We start from the raw sequence: 20,030 nt of genomic DNA, 5'->3' as shown, positions 1-20,030 counted from the left end.
CACAGTTTTCACATGAGGCAAATAAATACATTAGTTTCTGTGCACCTTTGTCTCACCTTGAAATTGATTCCAATCCCAGTATGTCAATAAAAGGCCAACAAATGATAAACCTCCCTAATATTAGGGTGAAACAGAAGCAGGATCATTTCCTTACGGAGACTCTGAATACCCTGCTGTTGACCTTGTCAGTAATAGTTATGCACACCATAGGCTTAAAGTATAGTTTCATGGTTAACTTTCAGTTGCACTCCTTGGCATCTCAGATCGAACAAATTTTCTTGCCATTTGTCTCTAATGATTATATAGATAACATGAAATGCTATCACATTACTTCAGAGACACTCTCTCATCTTAGAAATATTGTTAAGGTTGTAAGCAGACATTCATCTCTACTACTACCTAATTCCAAAACTAAAAATGTTCCCAAGTTGTCAGAAGTTAAATTTTGAACAGTTCTGGACTAATTAATCATGCTGTTTCTAAGAAAAATAGTAGTATCTTTTGAAAAGGGAAAAGCTTAACTTGGCTTTCCTCAGAATGCTTTGCAAATTTAAGATTTCTGTGTCTTCTTCTTTCTCAAGCCAACTATACTTAAACTGAAGCAGATTTTAAAATATACAATAAACATAAAATAAATGTCAGGGCAAAAAGAATTACAGAGCAGATTCCAATACCCTCATTTGCTTTATGTGGCCCTCCACTTCCAAATTATCTCCACTGAACTATTTCTGTAATGACAATGTTACCATATTTGGGAACTACTTGTACTTCTTTAACATTGAAATGAACATAGGGAAAATAAAAGTATCAGATGTATTGATGGGAAAAAGAAAGTAGCTGAGTTATAAAATATAAATTATTAGCACAGGCTTATACATCTGTATTTGAATCTTCTTTTAAAGGAAACAAATAAACTTGTATGTCAACTCTTTCCTCATCTATAGTAGTGATGACTAGCTGTCACAAGCTCTAGCTCTGTCTCCACGTTTTCTCCCACATATGCATACACATGGATACAAAAGTACCCTTTAAAAGAACAGTAACCAAATTTAAAGAAATACTATAAAACTGCACTGCTTGCGATTGCCTTTCAGGTCCTAAAAGGTATTGCTTCACCTTTGTCTTGATGTTTTAGTGAAGAAGTGAAAGGAAGTTAAAAGAGATCCTCTATTCTAGAATTAGAAAGGGAATAGAAATTCCAAATGTCAAAGCATTCTGATACCACACCAGGGAAGCCAACAGGAATTTTAAAACTCATTTCAACCTCAGCAGGATCAGATTTGGCAACTCAGGTTTTTTTGGGAAAAAAATTAGATTGGCTTTGCTAGGAGGTCATTTTTCATTTCTTTCTAAGTAAAAAAGAACTTCCTCTAATATAAATCATAAATTTTCAAATAAATGAAAAAGAATTCAAATAACTAATTATGATATCTGAAGAGATCTTTTGGTGAGCTGTACATATTGATACAAGGAAAAAAATTTTTTTATAGATTTAAAAATTAATTCATGGACAACTATAATATTCTTAAAGTTTAGGGAAAAAAAGTATGTATTGAATATAAAATGGCTCCTTTGTCCAGTTCCTCCTACATGTCTTTTTCTGGTCCATAAAATTACATTACGTTGCAGACAATATTCTTACACTGATTCCAAGAGAAATTTTTTAAATGAAAGGTTTACAAACTCCATTATTATTTCAAAGGGAGACATCTACACTATCTTGTAGGCTTTCATTCTGCAGCTACCACTGTTTAAGATACACCATAAATCTTAAAGTTTGAGGAATGCTTCACATTTAACTTATTACCAGAGATGTAGTCGGAACCAAGTATTGTCTTTTTGTTTTGTGTTTGTACACTCCCTTCTACAAGGAAGGTCTTGTGCACAATGCCCAGTTTTCGCCACTGCCCCAACAGGAATACATTCTACAAAAATCATCACTACCAATTTCCAGAAAGCATTCCATTTTCCTTGGATACTAAGCTTGTGCATTATCTATTTTTATCACAGAAAAACGGAAGATCTATGATCTCTTTAGCTATTAATTTTCTTAATTTTTAAGAAACTGAAGTTTGTATACATTGTGATAGAAAAAATGTTTGCTTTGTTTGTATTGAGTTAACCTGGCTGATGTTTTTTAAAAGAAGCTTGGAAATAATTTCTATTTCGATTTCATCTAAAACAAATATTCCAAGATAAATGTGTTAGTAGCAATGACAGCACCGCTCAGGCACTGAAAGGACATCTTGTATCCTGCAAAAACTAAATTGCCTGTTAGTTCCCTGATAGGCCAGTTTTTACAAGAGATTTATGTTCTGAGGTCAGGACAAAGTTGATGAATTTCATGAAATATGAGATTCCTTTTAAAACGATATAGAACTATTTCCAGCTCAATGAACATATATTTTGCAATCCCCACTCCTCCTTCATTCTTCTTCTGACCTATAACCTCCAAATTCCATTTCCTATTTCTGTTCAGTCTGCATGCCCTTGGGTGAAAAGTTGGGACCAAATCAATTTCTTTCACTACAAATCTGTTCCATCCTCTTTCAGCTCAGCTCCTATCCTGGCCAAGAGGCAATTATTTTCCACTCCTAATGAATATCATGCCTTCCACTTATATATAGTTTTCACTTCACCTCAAGCCCCTCTACTGTTATGTGATATACCAAACCTCTTCAGTTATTTCAACAGAATTTGTCCTCTCTCTTTAGCATTTTCTATCAGCCACCTGCCTCCTCTTTGCATTTCTTTGTCCATTGTCCTTTCCTTCTCTTGTTTCCAATTCAAGGCCTTCTTGACTTCTTATTCCTTGATCTATTCTACATCACTTTTGCCTCTAATTTTCATGTCTTGACAATGTTCCAGAATGCATTTGTCCTTTTTTACTCTTCTGTCCAGTTTCTAACCCCTCCTCTAATTATTTCCTTCAGCTCAGTTCTCCCGTTATTTTTCCCTCTGCTCTGACCTTCTCATCTCTTCTGGTTTTCTGACTCATTGTTTTCAAATACTAAGAAAGAATGAGGCAATTTCGAGTTCCAGTAATTTTGTCCCAATGATTATACTACCAAAAATAATTGGCTCGGCTACTACAATGTAAAGTACGGATGCTTCATCCCAAGTTGTTAACTGAGAGACTTCTGGTCAGTGATGTCAGTCTACAAAAGCAGAAATGCGCATGCTTGTAATTTGTACGTATTGTTATCCCTGCAAATGATTCAGTTCTCCATACAATAACCAAGATTTCCCAAAGTGATGACAAGTGCTTTTCCATGTCTCACAGTTTGCTTTATATTCTGAAATGATTTAAGAAAAGCCTGACTTCAGAACATTAAGCACCCTTCCCCAGGCAAAAAATATCAAGCTGTTTTAAGATAGCTCAGTGTGGACACTGAAAAAAGCATCATCCTGAATCACTAGACCTTTTGAAAATCACAGCAGGTATATATTAATATATGGATTTTTTTAAAAAAATCAGACAACAGATGTGATTACGGTAACAAGTATTTGTCACCATGGTAGCGCAGCTATCTGAAAGGATGAAATTCCTTAGCAGAAATTGCACTTTGAGACTGACGGTGTCAGCTCCATGTAACTACCATCTATCTCAGAACTAAACTTCTAACCAACCTGTAATTTTGAGTGAACAGAGCAAACCAACAAGCTATAGAGATACACTACGTATGAATGTGGGAGGCAGAATTAACGGTGTGAATTTTTTTTAAATCTGCAAATATCCTCTTGTATTAAAGCTCATGTTCACATTAAACCAACCTTGTGCAACAGTGACAATACAAGTATATCTCCCTTGCTTATGGTAGGTGTAATATCTGGTAGAGAACAGAATGAAAGACACCAAGGTATGCAACTATTTTTTGTACCCAGGCCTTCCAAAGAAAAAGTGAACTGACTGCATATTAGCCAGTCTTTCATTGCATGTTGTGGTATAAACATAATATTATATGTCTTAAAATCAAGTGCAGTTCATATTCAGTAGTCTCAAGCCACCCGAAAATATCACTCAAATTTCTTTGCTTGAGTTCAAAAGTGCTTGCACTTACATTTGTTCTTGCTTCCTGTTCAGGAACCAATTGTAAAATATTGTAAGTATTTTATATCTTGTTGTAAAATCTTTTATATCTTATTGTAAAATAAAGTTTAATCTTTCTTAAAAATCTGTTTAATAAAAGGACATGCATCAAAAATCTATTCAAAAGAGAGAAATAAAATATCTTTTCCTAATCTGCTAGCCTATACTTTCAGATATGAATGATTTCCTTTTCCAAACTTATAAAAAGTGATGCACTTTCTATTTAAAATCTAACGGACATAAGAGGAAACTGTTTATTTGAGCAGTCAGTTAAGAACATAGATTTTGTAATATATAATTCTGATTCTGGCAACCCTGGATAATAGAAAAAAAACCCAACAATGTCTAGCTAGGCATTCTTGCACCTTATAGTGTAGTTATGTTCTAACCCTAGCTAATATTTTGGAGTTATTTATACACTGTGGCCTAACGCTTCTTACATGAGAAGAGCTAGACTTATGATGCCATACTTTTTCTTTTTTACTTTTTTCAGGCCAGAGCTCCAGCTGACTACCATGAAAGAAGGAATACAAGAAAAGACAAGAATAACTTTCCTAATTGAAAGTCTGAAAGCACTTTACAAGAAGTGCTGACTGTATTCCATCTAAGAATCACTGAATCCCTTTCAACTCGTTCTCTGTAGAGCTGAGCAGTGAGAATAGTTATCATACATTGACTCTGTACTGACTTCATGTAATTGCATTTCTTAATCTGTTGGCACTTGAAGAATAGTTCTTTATATTGCCATCTTTTATTTCTACAGTTACCTACATCACACAATTTGGGTTCCTCTTGTTACAAAGTAGAGTTACATCAGAAATAAAGAATCTCTTGAGGTTATAAAAAGAACTATTGGAAGGATGAATAATGTGTACATCTTGCTCAGATAAGATCTTTTTCACACATTGGATCCCACGCTTGGACATTAGCCGCTGCGGAAATTTTGTCAATTGGAAATAGCCAAGAAGGCTCTCAGGCACACAAATCTGTCAGGATTTCTTGGTTTAGCTGCATAATGCTACCCACTGGCATGAAGCAAATGAGTTGCATCTTAGCCTTGTCCCTGGTTAAATTGATTTAAGTAGACTGAAATTACATGTTTGAAAATAACCAGAGTTCATAGATACATAAATCTAAAAGCTGTTAATTTATCTTGATGGAGAAGGACCACAGTAACGTGTTTCATTTACATTCCACGGCACAAATATTATTAATATCAAGGTCAGTGAAGAACAGAATTGACTTTCCAAATAATTTGTTTTAGTTTTGAACTGTCAGATTCTATATGAGCTATGAATGTAGTATTCATTTTCTTGCCATGTACAGCGACATGGGTTTTGTTTCTCAAAAAGAGGGTTTGCATCCATTCAGAGTGTAAGTGTAATTACACAGTTAATTGTGGCATTCTACAGCAATTCGTAAGGTTGTTGGTAGAAAAGATTATACTATTTTGCTTGATGTGAAATAGCTACTAGTAAAATGATCTATGAAAAAGGAAAATATTTTATACAAATAGAGTCCAGTAACCTTTCCTGTATTCCTTCTCACAATTATTCTGCTTCTGCTACAATGCAATAAAAAGTTGCCAAAGGAACGCTGTTGAAGGAAGGCAGACCTGCAGGCAGCACTACAGCATTCTGTAAGTATGCATCAAGTTTAGTGCAGATACAGTACTTATATCAGACAGTGCTAACATGCTTTGATTTGTAATGTTTATGCTGATGAGCTATGTTGCTGCAAGCTCCAGTGACTCTTTTACTCATCTTTTTAATGAACTACTGGACCTCGGTCAGCTACTCTGAACTGTTGTCATTCATGAGTTACCTTAAAGAGATTACATTTTATAGAGAAGCAACAGGAAAGAGTCCACTCTTAGTGTAGTATATGTGTTAATCAATATGCAGAATTGTTTACAGACTTACATGTATAGATTAAAAGAAATTCAGCAACGGTTTTATCCAAGCTGCAAGGTCAAGCAGATGAAAGTTTAGAGATGTTGTACAGCCTTGGATTTGACCCCTGTTAATCCATTCATTACACCAAATTATTAACATGGCATCAGAATTTCAGATCCACAGTGGAAAACACGAATGTTTTGGAGGATATGTTTGAGTAGTTAAAAAGTCATTCCTAAAGTCCTTCCTATAAAGTCATTTCTGTTTTTTTTTTAAAGCAGTGAAATAAATACGTATCACAAGCAGAGTTTGAAGTCTGAACCATTCAAAAATTGTAGGGATTCTTTTGCTATAGATTTGAACTGCTGTGAGCTGTAGTTACACAGCTGACAGAGGGCAGCTAGTACTGCAACTGAGAGGAGCACAGGCAGATGTCTGTGGTCCACCTACAAGATCCACTAGATGAGGGGAAAGAGAAGAAAGGCCTGATTTCGCAGAAGTCGTTAGTTGGACACAAAGCAGACAGGCAGAGAGAATGCAGGGGGAATCCACTCTTGACCTGGACTGCTTCACCAGTGACTAGGCAGTCTCACGGCTGTGCTTGGTATAGTCCTACACAGCTGTTCAGAGCAGATGTTTCGAATCACAAAAGCCTACCACAGAAACTCTCAGAAAGGGTCCTATCACCATGGGAATTTCTGGCCAAACTGAAAAAAAAAAATTTGAAGAAGAGAGAACGGAAAGTCATTTTCAGTTGAGCTACACATGAAACATTTTTATTATGGGTTTCCAACCTTTTTGTTCAGTTTAAATACATACTGAGGGATTTTTAAGCAAACAGAAGAATCAAAATTTTGTTTTCAAGATAGCTAAAATATCCACATCAGATCTTATTTTTAGGGTAAGTCTGAATGGTTCTCATCCTGCTGATCAATTCCAAGAATCCAATCAAAACTCACAAGTATCTCAGTGAACCTGAAAAAAGTTCTGTGAAAATAGCTGAATCAAAATATTTTGACTAAGTCACTTGTAACCATAGCATTCTGCCTGTGCTGTGTCTTTTTTGCTTCTACAGCAGAATTCCAGTATTTAAAAACAAACAAACAAACAAAAGACAGGGCACTGGCAAAAAAGTGCATCTTTGACATTAAAACTGATTTTATATAAAACTGACATTTATCATACAAACACCTTCAAATGCCCTACATATTATGGCATTTGACTGCCACCACAGTGCAGTCAAATTTGGGCTGGGAATGTTGACTGAGTTTGGTACCCTTCCGATTCTTTCACTGGAAGGAAGCAGCAAAAGGATAATTTTAGTAGCTGGTATTTCAGACTTGGGGGGCATTTCAAAGGACAAATGAAGAAGTTTTTCTCTAGGGCCTTAAGATTAGTTTTGTGAACAAAAGTACAAAAAGCCAAATTGCAAGGGAACAAATGAAAGGAAGCTGAGGGAACAGGAAGAAATAATTCAGCTCAGGAATTTAAAAGTTAATAGAAACAGGACACTAACTTGTAGAGAACAGCAGAGAGGAGAGAAAAGGCAAAGATACACTTCAAAGGGAAAGGAAAATTTTTGAACAGGGTAAGGGACAGATTGGATGGAAATGTTATGCATTTTATGTTTCTGAGAAAGGAAAGTTATTTTGTGTTTTTGGTTTTCCTCAGAGGAATTAGTAAAATAAAAGAAAGAAAAAGTTATTAAGAGACCTGAATTTTGGCAGCTATCGATTGAGCTTCCATAGATCTAGAAAGGTAGAAATTTCACTTCTGATTATTGGCATTAAAATACCAAGAATATGCAGAAATATAAAACCTGAGAATGACTTGCAGAAACTGCTATCAAGGAAAATAATTCAGAATAAGCAAAAGACAAGATTTTACATTTTTTTTTCGAGTAAGCAGTATTTCTAATTCAAAATCTAGTCACAGTAGCAAAGACTAATGCTTCTCCTCAAGTACTCATTAATTTTAGAAACGTATTTTTTACTTTAAATATATGACTCTGTCACAGGCCCATGTTTCTGTCACCATTGTTGTTGGTTAATATTTAAATTGATTCTAATTTTGAAAAACCTACCTTTTTACTTTAAAAGTTACTTCATATATCACACATTCTATTAAACAGAATCACCATTTTGTACAGTATTGTAATTATAACCAGCACAAAAGATACTCAGCTGAAGATCATGGCTGTTTAAATATGGAAAATTCTATTCAAAAGATATATGTATGTCTTGTGAAAAAAAAACAAAACCCCCCTAAAAATCTAAACAAAGCCCAAATCCACACCGGAGTTTTAATCCAGTTGCAAGATTCTCTTAGTATCATTAACATATATGCATACCATCTTGTACAGAGATGCTTGAGTGCATGCATTAAATCTGTTTGACACTGCCATCAGTCAAACTTGTCCAATAATGGTAACAATAATACTTGATGAGTAACTAACAAGTTGAAGAAAGAACCTAACATTTCCTGATTTTAATTATGTTTTTAATAATTTGTAAGTACTAAAAATACAAAAAAGCATCAAAAATGCTACTTTTCCTCCTCTTCAAATTAGGTTCCCCCAAACCACATGAAGTTATCAGATGATAACAACTCTCTCTTAGCAGTCTTGAACATTTAATTAATACTTGAACATAACACTAATAACACTTTTATTTAACATCCATATTAATTCATTAAAAATGAATTGAACCGAATGATACAAAATTTGTGAGTAAGATTTTTACATGAGAAGAATAAAGAAAATCTTGCCAGACTGAGGAAGGCTAAGCAGGATAGGAATACCTATAGATGATAAAAGCATGAAAATTAAAGTAATAAGCATTATGCACTCAGGGAAAGTAAACCAAGAGCAATACAGGTCCACCTAGACCTGTATATTGTGTTTCAGGTAACATGGCAAAAAGCAGGATGTAGCAGTAATTTGACGTCACGTGTAACAGCTGTTAGAAAAGGCTATTGTGATCTTAGGGTGCAAAAGCAAGGGGATTACTTATAAATTGAGAGAAATAATGGTTCCAACCTCTATATATGATTTTAAGGGCTTAATCTCTGATCCTGAGCTTTCCTTGCACAAAGCAGATAAAAATGACTTAGCCATTTACCTTTTCAATGAGGAAAAAATGCATTCAAGGCAATCTTTTAATAGACAGCATTCAGAGAGGATCAAACTTTATGGAAGAAACCTGCTTATTCTGGAAGGAGGAGGAATATGTGTGAGTTGAAATAAACATGAGAAAGATATAGCAGCACTTATTAAAGGGAAATCTGATGAACTCACAACCAAAATTTATGCCAGCAAATTATAGGTCAGTATCTTCTAAAAATCAAATATGTATACTGCAAAAGAAACATCTATTGACAAACTGAACTGTTCAGCCTTCGACATACAGGCTACATTTCCCGATGCTCAAAACATTTCTCTCTCTCGCAAAGACATATTCATTTAGGAGATAATAAGTATCAAGTATCTTCAAAATTTCATTAACTTATACTTATTGTGCCAGCTCCTTCGCCCATGCTGTGAGCATGACTTTGTTTGCTTTTGCTAACTATTTGACCCCTGTTAGTTGTCAGAAAGTTCTGTCTATTTGTTTAAACTGATATGGATGTTGACTTTTCTACTGGAGACAGTCAAAAACACTGTTGAGGTAGAAGATTTGAAGAAAAATAAAAAATAGCTGGTTACCAGAATCTAAAATAGGAAGGCGGAAATTGTCTTTTTATAGCAGAGCTGATTATCAAAAAAGGCTAAACAACTCCAAAATGCAAGGCACACATATATGTTATATGCTACTCTTGAAGTGTCATTACCAGTACAGGACATTAAGTTGAAGGACATTCAAATTCTTTAACAGAGAGAACCTGGAGAGTTTATCTAGAGATTAAAAGGTTATTTTACGATGAAAGGCTTCAAGAATTCTGAATCTGTTCAGTATCTAAAAGAAAAGTAAAACGATCATATCAGGTACCAGTGAACTTGAAGTAAGTACCATACAGATTATAAATGCAGCAGAATGAGAAATGAGGATAGGAAGATAGAAAAGCAAGTAATATAACAGAGGGAAGGGTGCTGATACTTCTCTAAGTTGTACAAGAAGCACTGGAGCATATGAAGGTAGTGATAAGACTGTTAAGAGGATCGACATGTGCTTAAATATTCAATAATATTATTTGCCAGCTGATAAACTAGCTGCTTCTGTCCAAAGGCAGCTGGATGGACTTGGTAGATCTGTGCTTTTCCTCAGTTTTGACATGTAACAGATTACAGTCGGAGCCATTTGGGCTGTTTGCTTGAGCAGAAGTTTACATGCCTGAGACTCTAATTTTATTTCAAAACTTTCTTTTCATGGCTGAACACGGAACAGAGGCACCTGTTGCTCTACCTTCTCTTCTTGCACCTTGTTCAGTATCTCAGGCTCCTTATGGAAAGACAGTCTAATAAGCTTAGACCTATTTCTTCTTTCCTTTGTCTATTCTTTGATTCTTTTTGTGTTTACTGAGTAAAGCATCTTCCTCTTGCCCTCCCGCTTGTTGTTTGTCACACTGATACTGATCTGCTTGACATTTATTGTTCCTACCCCATCCAGTTCACCAATAATCTCTAATTCTGCTCATTGTTCTGCAAGCATTATAAAATAGTGGCCTCTCAACTCCATCTGTCATTTTATTGTTCATCTCATATCCCCTGTCTTCATGCCTTTCCTTTCTGAACCATATGTGACTTTGTTCAGGTTCCTTAGAAGGTTTGTGGACTGCTCTTTCCTTACCAGTGCTTTCTACACTGATCAGTTCTTAGCCTTATTTTAAATCCTTCCAAACTAACACTCCTGCAGACTTTAATATTACTGTCTCCACTCTTTTTCTTAGCTTTTCTTACATTCTGTGGTCCTGTAGTTTAGTTTTCACTCAATGCTTTTGCCTTAAAGTTTCTCCTTTCACTACTGTGCTGTACTGTCCCACCTTTTAACGTTATTTCAAGGCAATATTATGTGGATTTTGTGAGTCAGTGACTCATCTCTTCTTCACAACTAGACAGTCCCCTTTTCTGCATGTATGACTTTTTTTCGAGCACATCACTCAAAATGGTGTGTTAGTAGCTCAAACTTACCATGGCCAGTCCAGAGCAACTCTGACTTTTCCAAATCCTTAACCTGTATTCTGGCTTTTCCATTCCTCAGTGCGTAGCCTCACTAATAAGAATGCTTCTGCTGTGGCTCAGGCTATTTATCTTGTTCTTAAATTCTTCTGTACATAAAAAAAACCAACCAAACAGCACTTTTTCTCTTCACAGTGAAAAACACTGTCTAACTTCTTTCTTTCTTGGTAATTATAATCTCCTTGCCTTCCTCTCAGCTCTTTCTCACCTTTCACAGGTCTCTTGTGATCTGTTCCTCAGATCTTGTTTCTTATTCACCCAACAAAATCAGGCTTATCAAAATGATCATTTCTCTTTCAGTTCTTCCCTTTCTAACTTCTTTCAAGCTTCTTTCAATGTCATCATTATCAGGACCCCACATATCTGTATTCAGATAATTCCTAAACAATCCATTTTGTGGAATGACAAACTAACCCACACTGGCTAAAATAATCTTTCCACCTCAACACTGTACAGTAATGAAATAAACCAAGTAATTCTGTAATAAGCATTTCCAACAGGTTTCTAAGTGCATCTTTTTGTCTGCAAGACCCCAAACCAGAGATTGTTTTCATTTGTATCTCATGTGAATCTAAATACTTGAGCCCAGTCTATAGACAACCCCAGTATAAAATTCCCTTTGTAAACCAAGGATGCTCTGATCTAAGCCTTTTTGCTTATATTGGAAGACTATTCCAACTGTACTAATACCAAGCAAATTCCTAACATTAGCCTAAATTAATACCTGGACATTTTTCCTCCTCCTTGTTCTTGAATGTATCTGGGTGCTTCACAAATACTAAAAGGTAAGGAAGGTGAGTAAAGAGTTTAACATACAAAGAGAAAATTCAGACAAAAATTTTGTCTCTATGGGGGAAAAAATTGTAGAAGATTTGAAAAACTTTTTCTTCCAACAAAATCTTATCTTTCATAATACTCACAACAAAAGCTGCCAGACATTAACAGAGACAGAGGTGTTGGTACTTCAAATTAAAAATTAACTATCATCACCTAAAGTGAAAGGAAAAGAATACACGAGAGAAGGAGTGAAGAAAAACGAATTCAATCTTAACTTCAGATCATCAAATAAGACTTTTAGTATTAATGAAAAGGAAAACTAAATCAGATTAGACATACATTCCTACAAGAAGTACTGCTAATAAGAAATATCACCTGCTAGAGAAGGAAATGAAGAAAAAATGCTTCTAAAAGTGAGTGATGTACACTGTAGCAGTCTACACCACAAGAGATCTGTTGATATCTGTACATTAGTTAACAGTTTCTAATACTTCTGTATCCACAAAGCTTGTCATATATTTTGTGTGCTACTCTTATTTCATACTAAGTGGTAGTCTTCTACCAAAACATTATGCATACTCCACACAGTATGCAAAAAGTGACTCCTAACTGTAGAAGATTTTTAGAAGTTAGAACTCTCAGTAGATACAAGACAACATTGCCTCCTTCTTACTGCCCTGCTTACCTATTCATTACTGAAAATATTACCAAGCTTTCTGCTAATCAACATCCAAACGATTCTCATTCCATAGCAAACCAAATCAGAATGTTAAAAAAGAAAAATGAGACCAAAGATTTTTTATTTTATAAAGGTCTTAATTACTGGATTCATATTTGGTATGTTTTTGCCAAAAGTAAATTGAGCGGTTAATTAATAGCTAGACTGGATGAATTTATCTTTTCACCTCAAACTTTAAGAAGGTAAGTTTAGACACAGTCTATAACTTAATGTACTTTGAATGTTAGCACTGTATTCTGCCTATCACTATCTTTTTAATGTCGTGAAGCTTATCCGAGAGAAAACTGCACTCCTACAATATGATGTAAAGTGCTTCTATCTCACACTTATTGGAAGTGTATATTCCTGTTGCCACACTTGTTTTGAAATCTAACACAAAAATGAAAAACTACCCACTTTTTGTATTATTGACTCCATAAATATGGCATTATGTGATACATTATGGCTGTGGTTGCAGTACAAAAAAGTTCTAGCACAACCTCAGCAGGAACAACCTGTGCAATCTTGTCATCCAACTTATCCCTATATAAACAACAGAGCACTAAACATTATCACATGCCTATACATATATATACACACATATACATCCTCATATATATTTTCATCTACATGTATATACACACTCTTTCCTGAAAACATAAAAAATGCAATTTTAGTAACTAGTTATATGATTTTAGTCACATAACAGCAACTTTAATTACTGTTATTCCTTTCCTCAGGTTTCTAGGGATAGGAAAAGGACAAGTCATTCTTCTGAGCCTCCTATAAGAATTTAGCAGCAAACACAATACAATCATCAAATTAATGTAGCATTTAGCAAGGCTGTACTACATGCATTGCTGGTGTTGACATGGAATATAAATTAAGTCAGCTGCAGGCAAGAGTTCAGACAATTCAATAAATACAGAATCAGATTGTTTACAGTTCAGTCACCTGAATATTGAAATTGATGCTCAAGAGCCACATAGTTTCAAGATCACCAAATAAGAGAACAGAAGCTGGTCGAACAAATTATTCTAAGCATATTTTAAAAATAGGAGTAGATAGGATTTAGTCTTTGAGGATTAGATGCAGCATATTCAATCTTTCATCTTGAAGCTAGAAATATATTGCTATTCCTTGTCCCAAAGCCATACCTACAAGAGAGAATAAGTTATTCATGAAAGTAAATTATGAAGAATGAGTAGAAAGCGTATGCCATGATGAGTTTTAATTTACTACTCCAGCTAACCTCCAGGGACACTGCTCTGACATGTTTTATTCCCTTATGAAACTGACTCTTTCCATACAATTTCTTCTAAAATTTGCATATAGACTGAAATTATTTTAAAGTGATTTTAATTAGGCATTTTTGTAGCACAACAGACTGTATATACTAGATTTATTAAATACTAATTTGGAAATTCTCTGTTGTGCCCTGTAGTCCTTCGCCCTAAATATCTGAATTCTTTCATCATGCAAATGATTAAAGGAGAAGATTTACTTAAAGTAAAATTACAAAACTTTGAAATTATCTAATGCAAACCTGCTGGTTAATCCAGTCATTCATCCTAATCCATGCAAAGTAAACATTTCTGAGTTTTTAAAATGGAGCAAAAGTCTGCCAAAAATAAATACTTAGTTCAGCTAAAAAAAAGCAGAAAAGAGGAAAAGAAATTGATATGATAAGCTTCATGTCCTAAGACAGAAAACAATATTCTTTTATTATCTTAACATACTTTAAAATTGTTTCCTTTTTAAAATTACAAAAATATTTCCACTGCAATTCAAAATGACATTATTTTTAAAATCATTTTTACATTTGAAGTGGACTAGAATTTGATTGAGAAAAAGTAGCAATAACATGCAGAGGCACAGTCTAGACTACACAAAGGTCAATCTCCACTTCCCCTGACACACATGATTGAATTCAAGGGAATTGCTAAAATGTGACCATCTTAGAAACAGAGACTGTAGCCTCCATCCTTATTCACTGCAGCTGTATAATTCTAACACATTCAAATAGCATAAGCACAATGGAATCTACAGCAGGGTGAAGAGCTACCTGAAGAAACAGTAATCATCTCCTTGTACATCATAATATGTATCTGTAAAAACCTCAGGAAAGAATAATGATCTATTTTTTTATTTTCTATTTTAATTATGTATTATCTGTTATCTGTTATAACATCTATTATAATTGTCTATTCTTTCTTACCCCCTCACTCATATCCTCTTACATCAGATTGTTTTCTTCTGTCTTCTGTAAATCACCACATTGGGTAGATGAAAGATACTACCAAATCAAGACAGGATTGCTTAAAGATGTAAATGACCATGCATGTTTAAAGATATAGAAAGTCTTACCTAGTTTCATGTTGTTATGATGGCTGGTTAGAAAAACTAGATGGCAGAAAGTATAATCACCTCAAGCCCTCTGACCTGCTCTTCAGACAGTTCTTGCTGCCCTTTGTTGCCAGCTCCTGAACTGCTAACCAGTTTTTAACACAGATGTATTGTGGTAAACCAAAGATGGACTAAGTCAAATGAACAGACTAGACATTACTCCCTGAGGGGAGATACCATCTATCAGGAAGGTGAGGACAGAAACCCATCCCTGCTGAAGTCATTTCACTTTAATCGACTAAGTTTGTCAGACCTCTAAATGAAAATAGCATATTAGCAGAAGAACAACTTCAGGAACTTGTTGGTTAAGCTTCAGATACTTAACAAAAACTACAGGATACAAAGCTTGAGATAACTAAAAAGGCAATGTTGGGAGAACAAACTTCTAAGAGTGTTTGGCACTTCTGCTTTCAGTCTGGAACAGGCCATGACGTGGATAAATGAAAAAGCAGAGATAACGGAGCTTTTGTTACAAACTTACAAATTTTTTTTATAAAATTTAATCAAAATGTCTGGCTGAGTAATTTATCCAAATCTGCAGCCTTATGTCTTCGTATTAAACTCCTTTCCCACAAAATCCTATGTAAACAGACAAAATACATTTAAAGAAGTCAAAACTTCCACAGATTCAATACCACATGTAAGGGTGGTATTTTAGAGGAGCACAGATGAGAACTGCTGTAGTAGTGGGATGCAGTAAGCATATAAACAAACTAGTAGGGAACTTCACTGTGCAGCCAAGACTATCTTGTCCTTATGTATATGCAGCATCAAGCACAATGGAGCCCTGAGATATATCAGAATAAATAACATCACCCTTCAAAATGCCTGTAAAGTTTTCTGCTCTTTTCACATTTCTAGAGCGTACACATTTGACCAGCAAATTTCTTACAACTATAAACCAGCATAAGAAATTGAGTATATGACCCTTTTTGGGAATGTGAGTAATTTCCAACTGAGAAATTACCTATTGTCTAATGGGAAGTCATTGATCTCTGCCCACCACCTGCTTAGTCCAACAGCTTATTTAACACTTTGGGTGATAGCAACACTTCATCTCAAAAATTACCCTTGCTGAAGCTAATGAACACGGTGTTGTAATTTTAACTAGATGCAGATTTATCTCTACCTCTGGCCATGCAGTTCAGTTCATTAGTTGCTGACAGTGACTAGTGTGTTTGGCTAACATCTTAATCCACAAATTGCCCCACTGAAATCAACATAACCAAACATATAAAAGTTGGCTCAACAACTGTCACATGGGATATGATGTGTATTTCAAGGTACCATCCCCTTCACAAGATCTGGATACAACACTTGAATTTGATTAAGAAAACCTAGGCTACTAATTGGTAGGCACTTACCCTGATCTTAGGGTCGATCAGGAGGGCTGGCCATGATACCTATGTGAAATGCAATTCAGTCACTGCTGAACTGTATTTCAAGAGAGAAGGGAAGCCCTGTATCTCACTGCAATTACCTAAATACGAGTAAGACATCCTTCCTTCCTTTAAAGAGTTTGTAATCCAGGAAATACCTGATCGGGGGATTTACAGATTCAAAAGAATACCATGAGAAACAAGTTAGACAGAATACCTCCCACCTAGCACATCTGCATCTCAAAACGAGATATTCAGAGACAGAAAGTGCTGGAGAGGAAGACATCCTTTGAGGGATGGGAGAAAGTGGCACTAACACATATGGAGCCTGTACATTAAAACTTTCTAGTTTTCAAATTTTCCAAGGATAAAGACTTCGAATCCGTGACCATTTATTTTCATCAAACCAGTATATTCATGGACAGCGTTTCTGCTGTGCCACTGTTAATTTTTGGTCTCAACAAATCCTGTTTTTTAACGTATTTTAAGCCATTGTGGACAAAACAACATGCAAAGAACTGTTCAGATGAGATCATCAAATCGCAGATTACTAGCACACAATATTAAATGAACCCTTCCACAGACAGGTAAAATAGTAGGGGGAAAAGCTCATATAAAAATTCCCTGCCCCCCAAAAATGACTCTCATGTCCTTCCTATTTAAGAGGAATACACCGATTTGTAAGGGAAGCAGCTGCCTCACAAAAACCTAACGAACTGAATAACTGGCAACTCAGCATTATCTATCCAACCTTCTTATGCTGCCCAAAAAAGAACGCACCTCAGCGGCCATATATATGCACTTACATCCTAAATAGAAAGCAGGCATGAATATAGGTTTCTCACATGTATTATATAACATTCTCCACAGAAGAACAGAGGAGAGAGACTTGTAAGGTTGTTAACCTCCCATGCTGTATTAAAATAGACAATAAAATGTGTATTTTAAAACGTTCTTCACTGTAGCATGATCTGAATGTATCTTTCTTTTAGCAGGACATGTGGGGAATGCATTAATAAAGAAATAGTCATTTTGTTGCTGGTGGAAAAAGCAGCAGCAGAACAAATAGCAGTAGAGAGAGATACTGGAAAGAGAAGATGTAGATTTTTATCTGTGCATTACTGTCTTGTAAACAACTGTTCATTTGTTAAGTGTATTTTAGCTTAGAAATGTCAGGCATGCCCTTGTAAATGAATCACGTAGAGTTTTGCAGCAGTGGAATGAAATTTTGCAGCCAATACCTTTCACTTACAACTAGTTTGTACTAAAATAATTTGTCAATCTTATTTAACTGTCGTTATATCGTGCAGTACATGGACATCCTAACTGATGTGGGTTAGAGTTCTGCTGTCAAATAAAAATCAGAACAGCTGTCTTTTAGAATATCCAGTAAGCTACCTCGCATCTTTGCTGCCAAAACCAATCACATATTCTAAGGATGTCCACATGCTGTTACGTGTCTGTTCTTCTATCCCTGAAAAGTAGACCTACCTCTGTTTATAGTTTCTCCATAAAAAAATACAATTTTTATTTTATACTGTACTCAGGTTTACAAAATGGAAAGGAATCCCACATCACTGCAGCCATCTCTTCCTAATACGGTGGAGATGGAATGACGTGACGAGATGGAAGCTCTCTCCTGTTTCCACCTACTCCCTCTGTTAATTTTTTTAGTATTATTCCAGTACACTTTAAACCTTATGCACAAAAGCTCACACTTACCATAATAAATACTCCTGTCCATCTTCTCTTACATACACATCCACAAAAAAACCCACTAGGCAGTGTGTATGACACATCCTCTCTTGGACCTGGTCTGGGGTAGATATGTGAAGAGAGATAATTGTTTGCTTCAGAATTTATTATTTTAGTTCAAGCTGCAGGGTGTCGTGTGCTTTGGTCGAGAGGTTACCATTTCACTCTTCTATAATAACCCTGCTGGAAACCACCACACAAATGGGACCTGGTCTAAGGTCTGAAATGCTATAAGCCTTAGTCACTCAATATGAGCTTCGTCGACCTACAGGAAATACATAATCCCTGAGCAGTGGCTATGCACCTTCCTCAACTGTACCAATTCCTAAAGGGCATAGTTTTCCCACAGCTGTAAAATACCTTGCTTTTTCTTTCACACAAGCTGTTAGATAACCATATGCTGAGCTCAGAAGTCCTGGCTTCTAGCACTGCTTTTCCTGAGATGAAGGTCATACCATTCACAGACTCTTTCGTGGAATGCAGGACTCCTTAAACTTGTTTACTGCTTCTGTCAAGCTCTACTGACAACCTATCAGCCAAAAACACTTTTATTTTTCCAATAATATAGAGCAGATTGCCGCTTTCTTCTCTTCAGTTCAGATATCCTGCTAATGAAACACACAAATTTCACCACACAATCTTCAGTCAGCCAGCAGTGAATCTGACTGAGCAGACCAAGAGTTACAAAGTGAGAGCTCCCTAAGAGGATCACTATGCACATATAGCACTGTAAAAACAAGAAATATATGCTCAAAAATATACTGCATCCTTTAAACAAACTTACATTTTAAAAAGTATTTAATACAGCTGTAGAGTAAATCTCCTTCAATGGTTTGCAACATGATTTTCAAAATTTCAGAAAATTAAATGATTTAAAATTTTGTCTGTTTATCCCATTCAGGTCTGAAATGTAATCACTTTGAAGTAGGCTTTTCTCCAAATATGGAGTATCATAATGAAAGCCTTCAAAATGAAAATGATTTCTGATGTACTAAAGAGTAACTTTTAGTTTACATATGATTTAGAAAGATTCCATTTTTAGATGCTCTGCTCATAAATAACTTAAAAGTTGAAAATCAAACTCTGCAAACTTGGTTTCTTCTGGTTGGTTTGGGTTGGATACCAAACAAAAAGTAACTTAAAAATATTTTTGTGATTGTTACATAACCACAGTACCAGACCTACTGTCTTCATGAATTTTTCTCTCTCAAATTTTTGACTCAAATACTTAGTATTTCCCCAAATATCATTTTCCTACTTATCAGTATTACTTTTTTCCCCAAAAGAAAGGCTATAATACACATTTACTGCCTAATTTCTAACTTGTTAGACACTTAAAGAAGTGCCTAACTTTCAACTAACTTCAGTTAGTGCCTAACTTCTTTTTTAAGAAAGTCCTGAGAATAAGACCTTCAGGTACCACCCTGGAAAATGTGGAACTACAGAGCCAAGGAGACTTAAGAGACAACAGAGACACATCATGCAATATGTACTGTACATTTTTTAAGTGCACAAAGGCTTTTCTATGACAAACATGAAATTAGAAATTATTACAGAAGTAAAACTCTGCATATATTGGAATGTAAAAAGCATCAAAAATTCATACTTTTCTATGATATATTTAAGTCTTATCCCAAATATTCTCAACAGTCCACACCAGAATGTACTTATTTGCCCATTTTGTTATCCGCAAGTATCTTACAGACCAAAGTCATGTATTTAAACATGTTCTACATGTAAATATCCAGTATTTTCACTTATTTAAACTGGAATTCATAAAGCTAGACTTATGTCTATAGTTTATCGTATTTATATCCACAGTTCTTTAACGGTATGA

The 20,030-nt window shown here is 35.2% G+C and overlaps 1 protein-coding gene across 3 annotated transcripts in view; it reads right to left on the bottom strand.

Annotated features, from left to right (window-relative positions):
- SYT1 (synaptotagmin 1) overlaps positions 1-20,030 on the bottom strand; it is a 352,931-nt gene that overhangs the window by 245,871 nt on the left and 87,030 nt on the right. The window lies entirely within an intron of this gene.

This window comes from Dromaius novaehollandiae, chromosome 1 (genome assembly GCF_036370855.1).
Source record: "Dromaius novaehollandiae isolate bDroNov1 chromosome 1, bDroNov1.hap1, whole genome shotgun sequence".
Taxonomy (NCBI): domain Eukaryota; kingdom Metazoa; phylum Chordata; class Aves; order Casuariiformes; family Dromaiidae; genus Dromaius; species Dromaius novaehollandiae.
This window is presented reverse-complemented; position numbering and strand designations above follow the sequence as displayed.